General features: G+C 39.3%; 1 protein-coding gene and 1 long non-coding RNA gene across 12 annotated transcripts in view; one reads left to right on the top strand and one right to left on the bottom strand.

Moving 5' to 3' along the window:
- The window catches only part of LOC117084249, a 184,624-nt gene that overhangs the window by 2,182 nt on the left and 164,745 nt on the right, over nucleotides 1-17,697 (bottom strand). For all 3 annotated transcript variants that reach the window (XR_004437368.1, XR_004437369.1, XR_004437370.1), the window contains 2 exons: nucleotides 10,854-10,916; nucleotides 3,617-3,743 (listed from right to left, as the gene is read on the bottom strand). This is a non-coding gene — a long non-coding RNA (uncharacterized LOC117084249). The remainder of the gene's footprint in view (nucleotides 1-3,616; nucleotides 3,744-10,853; nucleotides 10,917-17,697) is intronic.
- The window catches only part of THRB (thyroid hormone receptor beta), a 385,633-nt gene that overhangs the window by 307,334 nt on the left and 60,602 nt on the right, over nucleotides 1-17,697 (top strand). The gene's annotated exons all lie outside the window — the stretch shown is intronic.

Raw genomic sequence — 17,697 nt, 5'->3', positions numbered from 1 at the left:
CATGAAAATGCCACCAGGAAACCTATGTTATCATGGTCCAAGAAACTTACAAACTAAATATCATTCTTTCGAAATGGGCACATGTATTGAGTGAGGCAGCAGTGAGTCCAGGACAGCAACAAGATTATACAGTCTTGCCTTATAGAGTTGGTTCTCCATCTGCTCTGCTTGTCAGCTCTATATAGTTACTATGAAGAGAGTTCTATTTTGATGTTCATCCATGTTGGGCATTTATTTCCTAGATGGCTGTCTATCCCACAAGAATGCTTGACATCTCAGTCTTGGGCTAGTAATCCATGCATTCACTCATCGGTGTTTATTGAGTGCCTGTATACAGGATATTGTCCTTGATGTCCAAGCATAAGAAAATGGCAGCAGGGCCAAAAGAACATCCAACTAGCCCTGTTCCAAGGACCCGATGTAGAAATGATACGAACAAAATAGTCCTGAGGATACAAAAGTTAATTCTGCACAACAGGATCCAAAGAACACATTGACTCCTTTAAGCTATGCAGTGAGCCCATCTGCCGGATCAGTCATCTAACCAGGCTAGAGCAGTGCACTTCTAAGCGTGGTTTGGGGACTGGGACCCTTCTGCGAAGTGGTTATTACCATTTCTATTGATGCAAATACAGAAACTGAGAGTAACAGAAACTGAGAGTAAGTTTTAGGAACTTTTATAGCAGTTTGACATTGCCACTGGCATCCAAATGCATGATCAGTGAATTCGTCTCATTGAACAGGATATAGACAGTTAGTTGGATGTTGTCAAACTTGCCTGGTCAGTCACGTGTGGCTTGAACTATGTAAAAGTTTTGTGCAGTAGAACCATGTATTGCTCCACAATGGACCAGATTGTTAAAATAGGCTTTCACTTCAAATAGTTTGGGAATTACTGATTTATGTTTGTAGTACTCTTAAATATTGTTTCTTTAGGGGTTTTTGGTAGCTATCTAAGATTTTGTCATTTTGTTCTGAATACTGTTTTTTTGTTGTTTTTTTTTTTGAGATGGAGTCTTGCTCTGTTGTCCAGGATGGAGTGCAGTGGCGCAATCTTGGCTCACTGCAACCTCTACCTCCCAGGTTCAAGCAATTCTCCTGCCTTAGCCTCTTGAGTAGCTGAGATTACAAGCATGCACCACCATGCCCAGCTAATTTTGGTATTTTTAGTAGAGACAGGATTTCGCCATGTTGGCCAGCCAGGTCTCAAACTCCTGACCTCAGTTGATCCACCCACCTCGGCCTCCCAAAGTGGTGGGATTACAGGCTTGAGCCACTGTGCCCGGCCTTACTGCTTTTATTTTAACCTGCATATACCTATGCTTCTGTCTGCTATAGGCATCCTAAGTGAATTAATTGATAACACATTTAATTAGAATGAGAGCTCTGGAGCCCTTACATTCTGTTGCAGAGCCCACAAGTTGAATCTGCTGGAGTATCAGAGGCTATTTTAACCAGGAGCAAGTGACCCATTCCCTTCTGCAACTCACCCCACCCACCCACACCCGCTCGTTCCATGCCACACTTCCTTGGCACTTTAATCACAATTTGAGCTGATTGCTCAGCCATAAGGACCACATCCTACTCCTTGTCCTCCTCCTCCCTTCCCAGTCTGAGATGATATATCCAGTGCTACTGAAAGTGTGGTAGTACCAACCAGTGGCACTAGGAGAACCTGGAGCTTTGTAGAAATAAGAATCTCAGGCCCCACCCAGATTACTGAATCTCTAGAGAGGGGCCCAGCTTCTATGTTCTTGCCAACCCAGTGCAGGTTCTTAATACCTGGGTATCATGACGTGCTTGAGAATACTCTTAAACTCGTAGCACAGGAAAGGGTCTGCCACCTGGTGGGCACTTAGGAAATCTGCATTTTTTTTCCCCTTCCTTGACTGCACGTGGGGAGCCACTTGAGTCCCTCCATTCTTGGTTGGGCCTTTCTTAGGGCCTGGCTTATCTCAATTGCCAACTGGAAGGTCTGCTTAGTCACTGCCTAATAACAGATCACCCTGGGACTTGAGCCCTTCTGAGAACCCCACACTGTTTGACTGGGGCCCTGATCCTCCCCTGAATTCTTACAAGGCTTCTCCCCTCTACCCTCTCATGCCCCTACTGTACTTCTCACCGGGAACCACAGGGTCCCACCTCCCACAGGATGGGCTCTAGACAGATGCGTGGATCCCTGGAGCTGGACCTAACCAGCTCTGCTGAACCCAGGCAATCAGGCCTCTATACTTTTATGTCAATCACGAACCTTCCTAAAACAATGAAACCCAAGGGGAGAAACAAGGCAGGGACTCACCCATCTCCCTGGTGGACTCAGAAAAAAGGAGAGCAGCAATCAGTGATCTCACGGAAATGTCTCTGTGCTTAATATTTTTAAAACTGATTCTGGAATACCCAGGAAGGCAAGAGGGAATGAGTTAAAATAATTTTAAGAACAAGTTACTTCCTCCCATTATAAAAGCCTATATGTTCATGGTAGAAAAAAAATGTCTACAAATTTTTTAAATTGCAAATGGTTTAAAATCAGTTGAAGTTCTATCCCCCAAGGGTAGGCACTGTACATTGTTATTATATTTCAGTCTTTTCTCTGTGCATGTGTATTTTTTATAAACCTGGGATCAGACTAGGCATACCATTTTAACCAGCTTTTAATGCCTAACAATATATCATGAACATTTTCCCATGTCATTAAATATTCTGAGTCCTGACTTTCATTGGCTATAGATTGTTCTTGCTTATAGATGTATCATAATTTATGAAACCAGTCCTCAAGATTTAGACAAGTTAAAGTAATTTTTTAAACAATATCTTATGTCAGCAAAGGGGAAAACTATTAACTCGTGCTCTTCATAAAGAAAAACAATGAATCAAATCAGTGATGACAATTTCAAGTGATATACCATTCTCATTTACCAAAATAACAAAGTGTCTCAAAAGTTGGAGACATAAATGCAAGTCATTGTGTGCATTATAATCCTTCACGTTAGACATTCACATTTTCAGCAGATGATTGCTATCTTTGTCCTTCAGTAAAATACAAGGACATCTCCAGGTGAATAAGTATTTTAGAAGGTGGAGGATTGAAAAACTTGCGCCCTTCCGCCAGTACTATCATCTGCTCCATCCATCTCTGCTCTCCACTCTGCCCCACTCATCATACATCAGGATCTGCAGTCCCAACTGAGAGTGCCAGTGATTCATAGACCTCAGGGGCACTCTGGGAACCTCAGCAATCGACATGAGAACAATGGCTGTCTCCCCACTTTTGGCATATGTCAGAGAGCTGTGTGATTTGATACTTCAAAGGCAGGGACGAGTACCCCATAAGTATACTGGGGCAGACAGAAATAGAAGATCAAGGGGAAAAAAAGCTACCTGCGAGATGGGAGGGAATGAAAAACAAAAGACTGGAAACAGCAATGTCAAAGGGAGGTAGATATCAGAAATCCAAGGCCCTGGTTCATCTAACTTCAGTTTTCAGAGATGCAACATGGAGCAGGCGATAGACCACCCCACATTTTCCAAGGCCAACTGAACAGTGTCTGTCATGCCAAAAGATGCAGATGTACCCAACCACACCTCTCATCATACTCTGTCCCAGGGAAATACTCACACAGGGCACAAGTCTGTTCAAAAGTGTTCTTTGCATCTTTGTTTTTGTGACTGATAAACTGGAAGCAATATAAATGTCTGTCCACTGGCGAATGTTCCAATAAATTGTGGTATATCCAAAGCATTCACTAGAAAAATTAAAAACAGACTTTTTTAAAAGAAATGATTTTAGGAATGCTTAATGAAAGTAAGCATGCATTAAGAATAGTGTAATCCTCATATGTATTATATGTATACACACACACACACACACACACATATACAAACACATAGGTATGCATTTCCATTTTAGCTCATTTTGTGATAGGAAGAAATTAAAAACAATTTTGTATGTCCATCAACAGACTAACAGATAAATAAAATGTGTAATGTACTCTATGGTAAAATAGTATACATAGAAAAAAGGAATGAATGACATTAGCATATACTGATATAGTAAAGGACAAAGCAATGTTTTAAGAAGAAAATTACAGTATTATACTCAATATTTAAATAAAACTCTCATGAAAGTTAAAAAAAAAAAAGAATAGTGTAATCCCACTTATAGCATTAAAAGTCTATATAATTGTGTGTTTACAAATGTGCACAGAAAAAAGTTCCCAGATATACGTCAAACTTGTTTCAGTAGATACCTTAAAAAAGAAAAGGGTGGAATAAGAAGGATTAACTCCATATGCAACTGCATTCAAAAATCTTTACAAGAATGTTTTAATAAGTATTAATGAATAATGATGTGCATAATTTGTTTAATGTTACGATCATATGCCTCACAGTTAGGCTTAAGTTGATTTCTTGCTCTTTAAATCATCAGCTCAGGGAAAATTTTTTAACCTCTGTGACCCTCAATCCACTTGGTTTTAAACAGGGGAATAATATCGAGCTTTCAGATTTGTTGTAAAGATGGAAGATATTTCAATGAAGGATTTAATTTTTTTAAATAAAAAAAAAGGCCAGGTGTGGTGGCTCACACCTGTAATCCCAACACTTTGGGAGGCCGAGGCAGGTAGATCACTTGAGGTCAGGAGTTCAAGACCAGACTGGCCAACATGATGAAACCCTGTCTCTATTAAAAATACAAAACAAAATTAGCTGGGGATGGTGGCATGTGCCTGTAATCCCAGCTACTCAGGAGACTGAGGCAGGAGGAGCGCTTGAACCCAGGAGGCAGAGGTTGCAGTGAGCCAAGATAGCGCCATTGCACTCCAGCCTGGGTAACAGAGCAAGACTCTGCCTCAAAAAAAAAGAAAAGAAAAAATGATGAAAGATAATATGTATAAAGCACCCAACATAGTGCCTGGCACTTAGGAGAGACTAAACAAGGATAACTCTTCTTAGAATATAAACACACCTCTTAGCCTTGTGCCCACCTCCTCCAGTTTTTGCCACCCTTTCTGACCTTAAAATACATTGAACTATATAAATGAAGAGAAGCAAAACAAAACATCATGTGCACAGCTCTAGTAGCGGCATAAACAGTTGAAAAAATAAGTCCATAGCAACAACTAAAGTATTTTTTTCAGACTCTTTTAAAATTTAAAACTTTAAATAAGAAATCAAGGGGAAAACGCGGTAGCTGAACTGGAATTCTAACTCAGGCAATCTGGCCCCAGGGTCAGAGCTCTCTACTGTTATAATCCCCTGTGACTCTAAAGGGTAAGAACATTTCAGACCTAAAGGAAAGAATTTGAAACTGTGGAGGAAATACTGCTCTATTGTCAGGTAAAGATTGCAGGGCGGTCGGACCTGCCATGATGGGAGCAGTAGGGGTCAGCATGTATCTACTTATACAGTCCGAGGTCATATTCTGGTGCTGCCACTTACCAGCCATTGAAACTTGGGCAAGTCACTTAGTTTGTTTGAGCCTCAGTTTTCTCATCTGTAAAATGTGGACCCTCCCTCATAGAATTGTGGAAAGAAACAAGCTCTTAAATGATCTCATAGGACACAGTGAGTGCTCAATACATGGGAGTTATTTTTCTTACAGTGAGCCAGAAAAGACTATGAGAACCACGTTGGACATTAGGAATGTAGAATGCCCATGTAAGAATAACCACTAAATTGTGACTGACAGGATTGAAGTTTCTAAAGCCAGGAATATTATGGACGCAGACAGAACAGATGCAATAGCCAAATCCCGTGACTCTTCCAACAGGTAGTTTTCAGACAAAATCAGATACAAGTGGATGGCTGATGTACCTAGCATTGAAGTTGGAAAGGTATTGTTGGGAGGGTCAGCCTTACAAAGACATCGTAGGTGATCGCTGGAATTCAAAGTCTTTCCCTTCCCCAGGACATCTCCTACAAGTTGCCCTGAATGCTTATAATTCTATCGTTGCCCTCCTATTGTTGTCTTTCAAAACGCAGACTTACTGGCTGAATATCTTATCAAGTCATTACCTTCTCCAAATGGATGAATTGGATAAGATTCCTTTTACTTTTGCCAGGGTCCAATAAAGACAATGGAAAGAGTGGAACTAGAAGGAGGCCATGAACAGGGTAAGGATAGCAAGGGATAAGAGAGAAAGAAAAGAATAATAATAAGGAACAGGACTGCCAAGTAACAAGTAACACTGTGCAGCTTGCCAGGTTGTGAGCAGCACTTACTTCATTGTCAAGGCTCTAAAGACAAACGTCACCTATCTCATTGTTTGTCAAGGACTGACCCTGAGCATAGGTTTAAACTACAAAGAGTTTCCAGCCAAATCTAGACAAATGTGTGAATGGCGTAATGATCATAGGCTATCAAGAGATCCCCAAAGGCTTCACCTTACACAGCTGGCCTGCTGCATGGTATCTTAGGGATGTTGCCCAGCACCTGGTAAACACATAGGAGAATGTTTAGAACAGATGACCACTGGTTCTTGGCTTTGACACTTACCAGCTATTTAACCTTGGCTAAATCAATAATTCTCTCCAACAAAGAACGTAGTCAGAGATTAACTGACCACAAAGAAATCAAAGAGATGAATCTGCACTCCATTTTTAAAGTGGTCCTCCAATATGATCATCGTATTTCCCCTTGTGGGGAAGGCAAGGAAAAATATATTAAATCATTACAGCCCCCTAAAACAAGCTATGATCATCATAAAAACATAATATCAGTCCCAGGGTAAGTTGGGAAGTCAGTTGCCTTAAACCATCTCTTTCAGTGTCCTTACTTCCCTTGAGGACATCTTTTTCCCAGGCACATAGGAGTCTTCGGGCTATCCAAACCCATTTTCAGTTCTCTACTAAGTCTAGGCTTCTTCCTCTTCAGTTTCTGAAAAATTCTCATTTTCCATAAAAAATCTTATTCCCCTGAAGTACTGTTGGTGACCAGTACTGACTTACATCCTTACCTCTCCAGGGCAGGAAGGCTTTGAGTTTTGAGTACCCCTGGAGAGGCTGCAACCTCATGCCAAAGGTAGCCTCTGATAGTGGCATTGCAGACTAGGAGGCACATACATGGGGGAACCATATCACCTGTGCTTATGACCTGGCACAGGGCTGGTTTCTCTCTCCAGTTATTTGAGCTGTATTTACAGATTGGTCTTTCAAGTCTTGGCCAGTTCAGCCTTCTTGATTGAACTGGAACAAATATGAGCTTCTATCCACACTGCCAGGGTCCCAGAAATTCAGAACCAGCTGAGCTTTTCAAGTAAGATTAGAGTCAGAAACCCTCCATGGTCTAGAGCTGTTCTCCATGGCACTGACCTGACATAGGATTATTGTATATTGTGAACCTCTATCTCCATGACATTTGTCAGTATGGGCTTATAAAAGGGACTTGGCTTTATTAAACTGCACTGCCTCTTAAAATACTGAGCTGTGCTGCATATGTGACTGTTTAACGCAATTGTCTATATGATAAAGTCACTTGGCATTTGAGTAAGAATATCGTGTGGGTTGATGGTTTATTAGTCTAGATTGCAATATTCTATGACTGGCAGATTGTACCCCAACCACCCGTAGTTGCCTCAGACATCCAGTACAGCTATAAAGGCCATACTATTTTGGTTAAGCCTCAGGACTAATGAAAAGATACATATGCAGCTCTTTGTTTGCCTAGTTCTGGAAACAACTTCTTATAATAAGACTAAGATATAAAACTAAAGGTCAAAACTGTGTAAGTAAAAGAAGTTACTCCCCTTTAAGGGAAAAATAATACATGTTAATTTTTGCAGCAATTTCAATTGAATGGGTTTCCAGGGAGACGGGTATCTGCAATGGGTTCATCCCACTTAATATTTATGACAAGACATAGGGAATTTCTTTCTTGTTATCTTTTCCTGGTTACACACGACATGCTCATTCTTAAATTTCCTTTGAAGTGATCATTCTATGCTTGAGTCTTATTTGTTCTCCCAAAAAAAGAAATGAATGCCCATTCTATGACTTTTTAAGAACCTTTGATATCAGGAATATAAGCCTGGTGATCACTACTGAAAAATAAAAGTATGCAAATCAATCTGACTCCCTTTTTTAGTGAATCAAAAGCTATTTGTTATTACTTGTTTTATTGAAAATCTGCTTACTTTCTGAGTTGGATTCTGTTTCTAAGAGTTGAAGTGGAAAAATAAAATTGGTGGCAAAGGACCACTAAGTCTTCAAGGTTGAGTAAATTGTATGTTTTCTTGGAAGAGCTCCTAAGGCAGACCTATACATTTCTTTTTATATTTTGTTTTAATCTCAGGTTTACCAAAAAGTTGTAATAGTGCAAATAATTCCCATACCCTTCACCTGGATTCATCGGTTGTTAACATTTTAACATATTTCTTTTCTCATTCTCTGTATGTGTTTGTTTGCTTATATACATATTATTATGCCATTTGCAAACCATTTGAGAGTAAGTTATAAGCATCATGCCCTTTAAACTCTAAATACCTTCTAAAACTAAGGAATTATCTTAGGAAACCATATCAGAATTGGGAAGTTTAACATTGATGCATACTATTTTCTAATCGACAGACTTTATTTACATTTTACAAATTATCCTTCCTGCCACTCCCTTGGAGGAGGAGTTGAGGTGAGGACCAGGGCTGGAGAGAGGACTTGTCTCTAGAGGTTTCCACAGGCTTCGTTCCACCAGACAGGGCTGGGAGAGGCCACCACCCATTGTCCTTTATACCAATCTTATTTTCTGGTCTGGGATCCAGGCCAGGATCATTCATTTTATTTATTTATTTTTTCTCTCTTTAGTCTGCTTCTTCCTCCCACCACCTGTCCAACTTTATTAGAGTATAATGGACAAATAAAAATTGTATGTATTTATCATGTACATAATTATGTTTTGACACATTATACATCTTTAAATGATTAAATCAAGCTAATTAACATATCTATCACCTATATCCTTATCACTTTTTGTGGTGAGAACATTTTAGCAATATTAAAGTATACAGTGAGTTATTAAATATAGTCACCATGCTGGCCGGGCGCAGTGGCTCAAGCCTGTAATCCCAGCACTTTGGGAGGCCGAGGCAGGTGGATCATGAGGTCAGGAGATCGAGACCATCCTGGCTAACATGGTGAAACCCCGTCTCTACTAAAAATACAAAAAATTAGCCGGGCGTGGTGGCGGGTGCCTGTAGTCCCAGCTACTCGGAGGCTGAGGCAGGAGAATGGCATGAACCCGGGAGGCGGAGCTTGCAGTGAGCCGAGATCGCACCACTGCACTCCAGCCTGGGCAACACAGCGAGACTCCATCTCAAAAAAAAAAAAAAAAAAAAAATATATATATATATATAGTCACCATGCTATGCAATAGATCTCCAGAACTTAGATGTCCTGTCTAACTGAAATCATGTACCCTTTGACAAACATCTACCCATTCTACCTACCCTCCCTACTGCAGACCTTAGTTATCACCATTCTACTCTACTCTGCTTCGATTTCACCTTTGTCCATTCCACATACAGGTGAGATCATGCAGTGTTTTTCTTTCTGTGCCTGGCCTATTTCACTTAGCATAATGTCCTCCAGGTTCATGTTAGTCTGGAACCATTTCACAGTTTTTCTTTGTCATTCATGCCATTGAAGAAATATTTCTTGAAGAAATACAGGCTGATTATTGTGGAAGACAGTGTGGTGATTCCTCAAGGATCTAGAATTGGAAATAGCATTTGACCCAGCCATCCCATTACTGGGGATATACCCAAAGGATTATAAATCATGCTGCTATAAAGACACATGCACATGTATGTTTATTGTGGCACTATCCACAATAGCAAAGACTTGGAACCACCCCAAGTGCCCATCAATGATAGACTGGATTAAGAAAATGTGGCACATATACACCATGGAATACTATGCAGCCATAAAAAAGGGTGAGTTCATGTCCTTTTCAGGGACATGGATGAAGCTGGAAACCATCATTCTCAGCAAACTATCGCAAGAACAGAAAACCAAATACCACATGTTCTCACTCATAGGTGGGAACTGAACAATGAGAATACTTGGACACAGGAAGGAGAACATCATACATCGGGGCCTGTCGTGGGGTGGATGGCTGGGGGAGGGACAGCATTAGGAGATATACCTAATGTAAATGACGAGTTAATGGGAGCAGCACACCAACACGGCACATGTATACAGATGTAACAAACCTGCACATTGTGCACATGTATCCTAGAACTTAAAGTATAATTTAAAAAACACAAAATTATGGAAAAGAGGAAAGAAGGGAAGATAACCAGAAAAAAAAAAAAGAAGAAATACAGGCTGATTATTATTTTGGAATGTCCCTTAATTTAAGTTTGACTGATGTTTCCTCATGATTTTTTTTAGACAAGGTCTCACTCTGTTGCCCAGGCTGGAGTACAGTGGTAAGCTCATAGCTCACTGCAGCCCTCAACTCCTGGCCTAAAGCAATTCACCCACTTTGGCCTCCTTTGCTCTAGGTTACAGGCATGAGCCACCACACCTAGCCTTTCCTCATGATTAGAATCAAATTATACATTTTGGACAGAGATATTAAAAAATTATATGACATGGCGTTTGTTCCTAAAAAATTTTAGAGTTAATTATATGATGCAGAAATAGTTTTCAATCTTCCAAACCACTTATATCTTAGTGTGAGCAGGCCTAGATCTTTACTGGTGAGCTCATTATCTCACTGAGTTAGAAGAAAGTATATTTTCTAAAAGTTCTCTAATAAGCATCTATTCAATGCTCTAAAGGTGAATGTCAGAAGAAAAAGTTATTTGTTTCTCTGCCCCCTCTGACATTTTTAAGGTTTTGAAAGATAGGATGATACTTACCTAGGGAACGCCTTTCTCCGTAATATAGGCAAAGAGTACACTGTCCACGGTCTGAAGACTTTTCTGAAGATAAAAAAATAGACATGGCCACTTTATTCTCTTCTCATATTTTAACTAAACATTCTTTCCTTTCCACAATCCAATCATATTAAATTACAAAACAACTAAGATCTTAGGTTAACCTTGATATTTATTATGTATCTTTCTAGAACATTTTGACATTTGAAATAAAATGAAGAATTTCAATCTGCCATTTCTAGATTTGGATCCCAAGGGTACCAACAGGAATTAGATCCTATTTTTGAAAACTTTTACAAATCCTTTTACTCTACTCATCCTTCAAGGCCCAATTCAAACATCACTTCCTCTGTGCATCCCCATGCACCATCAGAATGAATTTGGGTTTTTGTTTTTAATGCTATGATAAAATTTTGTCCAAGTATTCACTGTGTTCTGCCTTATTTAATTGTGGCTTCTGAACATGCCTGTTTGATTCACTGGAGATTGTGAATTCATCTTGATTTATACTGACAATGTTTTAAATTGAGTGTGTTCTATGTGTCCAATACTGTACTATATGCTGAGAATAAAAAATTATATGCACACCCCTTTTTTTCGTAGGATTTCAAACAGAATATGTTGGCAGAATTTCGAGTCTAGGCTTGCAATGAGCAGTAACTCTGTTGACAACCAAGCGATGATGAAAATTCTATTGGCTGGCTAGGAAAGAATAATGAAGAAAAATAATAATTCCATTTTACTCCATGTTCACTTAACGCTTGAAGTATTCAGTGTATGGGATACTGTTTTCTGCTTGCTGATATGTATTTTTAGTTTGGTTGCAAATTTCAGAGTCAGGGCCATGTCTTCCTCCTATGGTGTATCTCCATTCAATCTGGGAGAATAACATACATGGTATTGATACATAAATGATGTAAACTTTATTTTATTTTGAGAATCAGTCTTAGTTAACTCAAGCTATTTGTAGCCCTGCGTCTATTTTTATAAAGCTTCACTGAGATATAATTTACATACCGTCAAATTCCCCTGTTTTAAGTGTATGGTTCGATGATTGTTAGTATATTTACAGAGGCGTGCAACCATCATCATGATCTTATTTTAGAACATTTCCATCATCCCAAAAGAAACTTTGACTCGTTGACAGTTACTCCCCATTCCTGTGCCCAGCCTCTGGCAATGAGTTTCTTTCAGTCCCTTTAGATTTGCCTTTTCTGAAACTTAACAAAAGTGGAATGCTGTAGTATGTGGTCTTGTATGACTGACATCTTTCTCTTAGTATACTGTTTTTGAGATTCACCCGCAAGGTAGCATATATCAGTACTTTGAACTTTTTACCTTTTATTATTTTTATAACATTTTCAAGTATACTGTAGGACTGGAGCCTTTATTGACAAAGAATAAATCGTTTGAAACTACATCAGTTGTGGCATAGTCTAAATTTTGCACTAGTTGTTCTTAAGGGTGAAAAAGCAAAGTAAATGCAGATAATTCAATTGTTCATTCATTATTCCTATTATTAGGGAAATTTGTTTTAAAATTAATCTCTGACATGTTATTCTGGGATAAATAAAGTGTACTGTAGCTGTTAAATGTCAAAATTGTTCCACTTAAACAACCAGTCAACTTTTCACATCAAGTCGATCATTGTGAATTACAATGAAATAATTATCTTAACACATAAAGGGGAAACATAGCTACTTTCTCTAGGTGATTAAATTTAAAAATACACTAAATGAGCTGCTATGTGATATTCAAGTAAAACATAAATGATATTTATAAAACACATAAAATATTGAAGAGCTTTTTTTCTAGAGATACAGGGAAACATATTGACTATAATAAATATACAATGTGACATTAAATTAAGCACATCTTTGGAAAAACAGATAAATCATTGAAGTGATCTTAGAATTTGTGTTGAAACACATTATTAGTCAGCCAGAAATTTCGAAACAATAAAATAATTTTCCACTTAGAAAAGCATAGCGTGGAAGTGGGAAAAGTGATTTCTAGAATAGTAACTCGAGGGCCTAAATTTCAATACTAACCTTTTCCCTTAGTAGTTACGTACAGTAAGAAAAGCACCCCTCAGTTTTCCACTGTGCAAAATGAATGGAAATACCTTCCCAACCAATCTTATTGTTTATAAAGACACCATGCAATAGACCTCATCATTATCATATAGCCAACTGTCTGATTAAAGGTACACCAAAACTGAAATATTTTTGCATTTTTTTCTACACCATGATGTTCAAGCCACATCAGACTATATTAGATTCATTAAGGTTTGCTTTTGAATCAAATGTTCATTTATAAAAAAGAGCAGACATTCCACTGTTGGCTTAGAAAATTGAAGACTTCAATGATGGTAACAGTGGTCTGAAGTATATTTCAAATTTTTCATTTTTCTTTCAATCTCCAGCCTTAAGAATACTATTCTGTTCACTTTTGTATATGTGCATTTTTCTTTTGGTTTGGATCCTGAGCTCTTTTGAATAGTATCTCATTCTCTCAAAGCACAAGGAGACTTTATGATTTGCCTTTGGTCTTAGGAAATATCAGTCAGAATAAAACCCTTGACCTTTATCCCAGAGTTCTTATGTGAAAGACGCTATGCTAGGACTCCAGTCTTTAATCAGCACTGTTTGATCCACTGCAAATACTATGCAAGAAAGGCACTGGAATAGTACAAACGTGTCTGGGAATTTTGGACCCACAACCCATTACTTGAAAACCTAAATGAAACAAATCTTGAATTTAGGCTAAAATCAAACTATATATTATTTCTCAATATGAAAAAGAGGATTGCTGAACTTAACATCCAGCAAAGATTGTTTAGTAATTTTCTGACATGTGTAAATCATGTCTGACATGATTAAGTTTCTGGACCCATCAAAGAGGACAGATGACAAACCACGAAAAATCACTGCATGTCAGTCACTATAGCCCTACAGTTTCCCAGACTCCAGTGTAAGCTGCTAAATGGCATAAGGGCAGCAAGACAGAGACATACCATTTTGGACATAAATATGGTATTTGCATGCATTGAGAATATCGGTCCACTTATCAGTCTTATGACTGCGGGCAAGTTGTAGGACCTCTCTGAGTCTCAGTTGCCTTATCTCTAAAACAGGAACAGTCAAATCTATGAACAGGATTGCTGTGAGGCTTAAATGATATAATCTATAGGAAAGTGGTTAGCACAGTGCATGGGCCATTGTACATAGGAAACAGTGTGTGACCACGCCAGAGAAATGCTATTCAACAAAACTGCAAATGGCCAGCATTCAGGTCATATGAGAAAGTGGCAAGAGATAAGAGTAGAAAGTAGTCAGGAGCTACATTACAAAAGACTTCTAAGTCTTTAAGCTTTATCTTAAAAACTAAAGATTATTGCAAGCTAGGATTGGGGTTGTGGGAGGGACAATAGGTGACATGCTTCAAATTCTCCTTCAAAATCAATTCCCCTAGCTGCAATGTGGAGGATGAATGGAAAGATCAGAGTAAGATCAGAGGCATAGAAGCCTCTTGGGTTAGCCAAGTTTTCTCTTAAAAATGAAATGACTAGTTTAATTAAAACAGTAACAGCATAGAATAGTTGGCCCTTTGTGACTAGAGGCTGTGGCAAAGCTACAAAGAGATAAATAAGCTGTAATGAAAAGTCCAAGTATGTAATTTCTACTTGAACAGATCTGGATTTGAATCCTCACTCTTCAAATTAACATTGTGCCACTTCAGACAGATAAATTTTTTTTCATCTATTAAAAAAAATATGACTACATTAGGACAAATACCTAATGCATGCCTGACTTAAAACCTAGATGACAGGTTGATAGGTGCAGCAGACCACCATGGCACAGGTATACCTATGTAAAAAACCTGCACATTCTGCGCATATATCCCGGAAGTTGAAGTAAAATAAAAATTTTTTTTAAAATGTGGTCAGCCATAGCTGCTGTAGGACTATTGTGATGTTTAAATAAGATGATGCATATAAACACCCGACACAGAATCTGACACACTGAGTTTAGAATTAGCATGTGAGGTACCTTGGCATCCAAGGAAAGGGGTTTGGTAGGTGGCTGGAATGCAGGTCTGGAAGGCACAAGGGAGAGTAAGCACCATCTGCACACAGGGGCAATAGCTGAAGCTGTAGACATTGATGACTTCACTTGGAAGAATATGTATGGTTACAAGAGAGCTGAGAATAGAACCAAAGCCATGGCCAATTGTAAAAGACAGACGAGGAGATCATCCCTTGAAGATGACTGAAAAGAATTGTCCAGAGATAGAGGAGACATGTAGGAAAAGGCTATATGACATGGAGGTTTCTGGTATACCATCAATAGGTTTGGCTGTGGAGTGAGGTGGAAGCAGAGGGCTTGTGCTGTTGTGATAGTATTATGTCCAAAGACCCAAAAATATCGGATATCACTGCTCCTGTGGAGAGTCTGGCGTGACAATGATAAAGTTTGTTAAGTATTATGGTACTGGTAGTGCATGATCACCAAAACTCAAAGTGGAGGCCAGGAAAATTGAGCTGCATTGGCCACATGGAGCACGCCATTCTTCCTAGCCTAATTAGGCCTAAAACGTTTTAGATCAAGGACAAAGCCAATACACCTGCCAGGACCAGGCGACAACAGAAACAGAAGAAGACAGAAAGAGGTTTTGAGAATCTAGGGCTCAAGGTAACAGCCAGTGATGCTGGAAAAGTTGACATAGACCAGCTAGAGCAACTTCAGCCTTTACTAAGACAGTGGTTCTCAAACTTCAGCTAGTGTCAGAATCCCCTGAAGGGCTTTCTGTCCCCACCCCCCAGAGTTTCTGATCCAGTTGGTCTGGGGTAGGCTATAGAATTTGCATTTCTAAGAATTTCCAGGATATGCTAATGCTGCTTGTTCAGAAACCACCATTTTGAGAATCACTGACCTAAGGATTTTGGACTCTATTTTATAATCTTTGTGGAACCACAAAAAGCTGTTTTCTTTAACTTTTTCATCCTAGAAATTGACATATTTCATCCAGTAAAAGGCTGCTGTAACTAAGTTTGTGGTATCTTTTGCACAAATGTGCTGAGGCAGTTATTCCACCTTTGTGAAATAAAACATGCAGCTCCAAAATTTAGCCCCACAAAGAGGGTGTCCAGGTTGAGGAAGCCACCAGGACTGCCTTGATGAGAGTCTCTTGCCCTTTGGAAATCTCTCAGTTCAATTATTGGGCCTGCTTCTGTCAGCTTGGTCCCTAAGAGTGTCTTGTTCCTGCTTCAATGTTCTAATCAGGGCCATTTTTTTCCCACTGCACCAGATCAGAATCCATTCCCTTTATACTAGTAAAACACTGTTACTTTTTCAAGCACATGTTTGTAAAAGCATATTCCACTTGGTGATGGATTATGGTGAACAAAAGTCTCCCCTTGGTGCCCTTTTGTAGAGCTGTAATGGGCTAGAACTATCAAAAGCTTTTATGAAATGCCAAAGGAAAAAATTAGAAACAAATTCAGTGTACAATATATTTTAAAAGAGAAGAGCTTTGAGTTTCTATTCTTACCAAAACAGACTTAATTCAAGAGCCCAAGAGGCCCTGGGCTTGTCCTGTGCCCACTTGGGGATTTGCATTTCCACGTGTCCAGCCCGCCTCCTGGCCGGCAGCTTTCTTAACCTTGGTTAAGACCCAAAAAAGGACACTCCCCTTCAGCAGATTTCTTCTCTCTGTTCTTGGTGTGTAATCTGAGAAATACACTGTTACGTATCTGTACCTTAAGTTCCAGCATATATATCCAACAGAGCAGATGACTAGGTTTTTCAAAGTATGTTTCATGGAACACTTGTAACAAATGTTACACGATACACACAGGGTTCTATGATCAGGAATGTTTAGGAAATGCTGTTACACAAAGTCATTCAAAGTTGTGTGTGTGTGAATCTCCAAGCGAGGAGCATATAATTTGTCATTTCCCAAACTCATTTGATCATAAAATCTCTTTTTATTGTTTTCTCTTTAGATCATCTCTTGGGACTGTATTATGGGACCACTTAGGGAACACCATCTGAATATTAACCCAGTGGCCATGGTGTTCATTTAATTACGCCATTACAGTAGTGGTAGGGGAGGAGGAGTCATGCAAATTAACACTCCCAGGATTGAGGAAGTAAAAGTTTCTAAAATGGTTGGAGTTTTGCATGATCTAGTGACTCAAGACTTTATATAAATTTTGGCAGAAACCCTGAGGAGGGAGAGTCAATCCCCAGGCCTGAGACAAGCTCCTTTACTCCCTTTCCTCCACAGCACCTTTTTAACCCTACAACACTAGGCCCAGTTGGGAAAATAAAGGCCCCACCTACAATAGGAGAAATGATACAGTCAACGCAGGAGTGGGTCATGGCCCCAATAGCTACCACCTACCATGTGACAAGTCACTTCATCTCTTTGGGATTCCGTTTTCTCATAATCAGATAAAATACATGTGGAATGCATAGCTCAGAAGTTCCTGCTGTAGTATCCCAGGATCCTAAGACAACCTAAAACAGGTCTCAGCCTCCATAAATGTTCCATATGTGTTAGGGTTTGGAGGGAGGGTTGCTTTCAAGTTGAGTGGTCCAGAAGTTCCAGGAGCTTGCCCTGCTCCCATCTCTGGAGTTGAACTAATTTGACGTCCTTTTCAAAAGCAATGAGTCCAAAGATTCCAGACCTCAACAATCCAAGAAAACATGGTCAAAAAGTTTTTATGCACCTCTTTAGTTTCTGCCAAAATGTAGTAGATGTGCTTTCAGCACTTCAGTGGTAAGATCGAGACTTATGCTTCTTTACATTTTTAAAGGGA

This window comes from Trachypithecus francoisi, unplaced genomic scaffold, assembly GCF_009764315.1.
Source record: "Trachypithecus francoisi isolate TF-2019V2 unplaced genomic scaffold, Tfra_2.0 Lachesis_group0, whole genome shotgun sequence".
NCBI lineage: Eukaryota > Metazoa > Chordata > Mammalia > Primates > Cercopithecidae > Trachypithecus > Trachypithecus francoisi.
The sequence above is the reverse complement of the archived record's forward strand: the minus strand, read 5'-3'. Positions and strand labels throughout refer to the sequence as shown.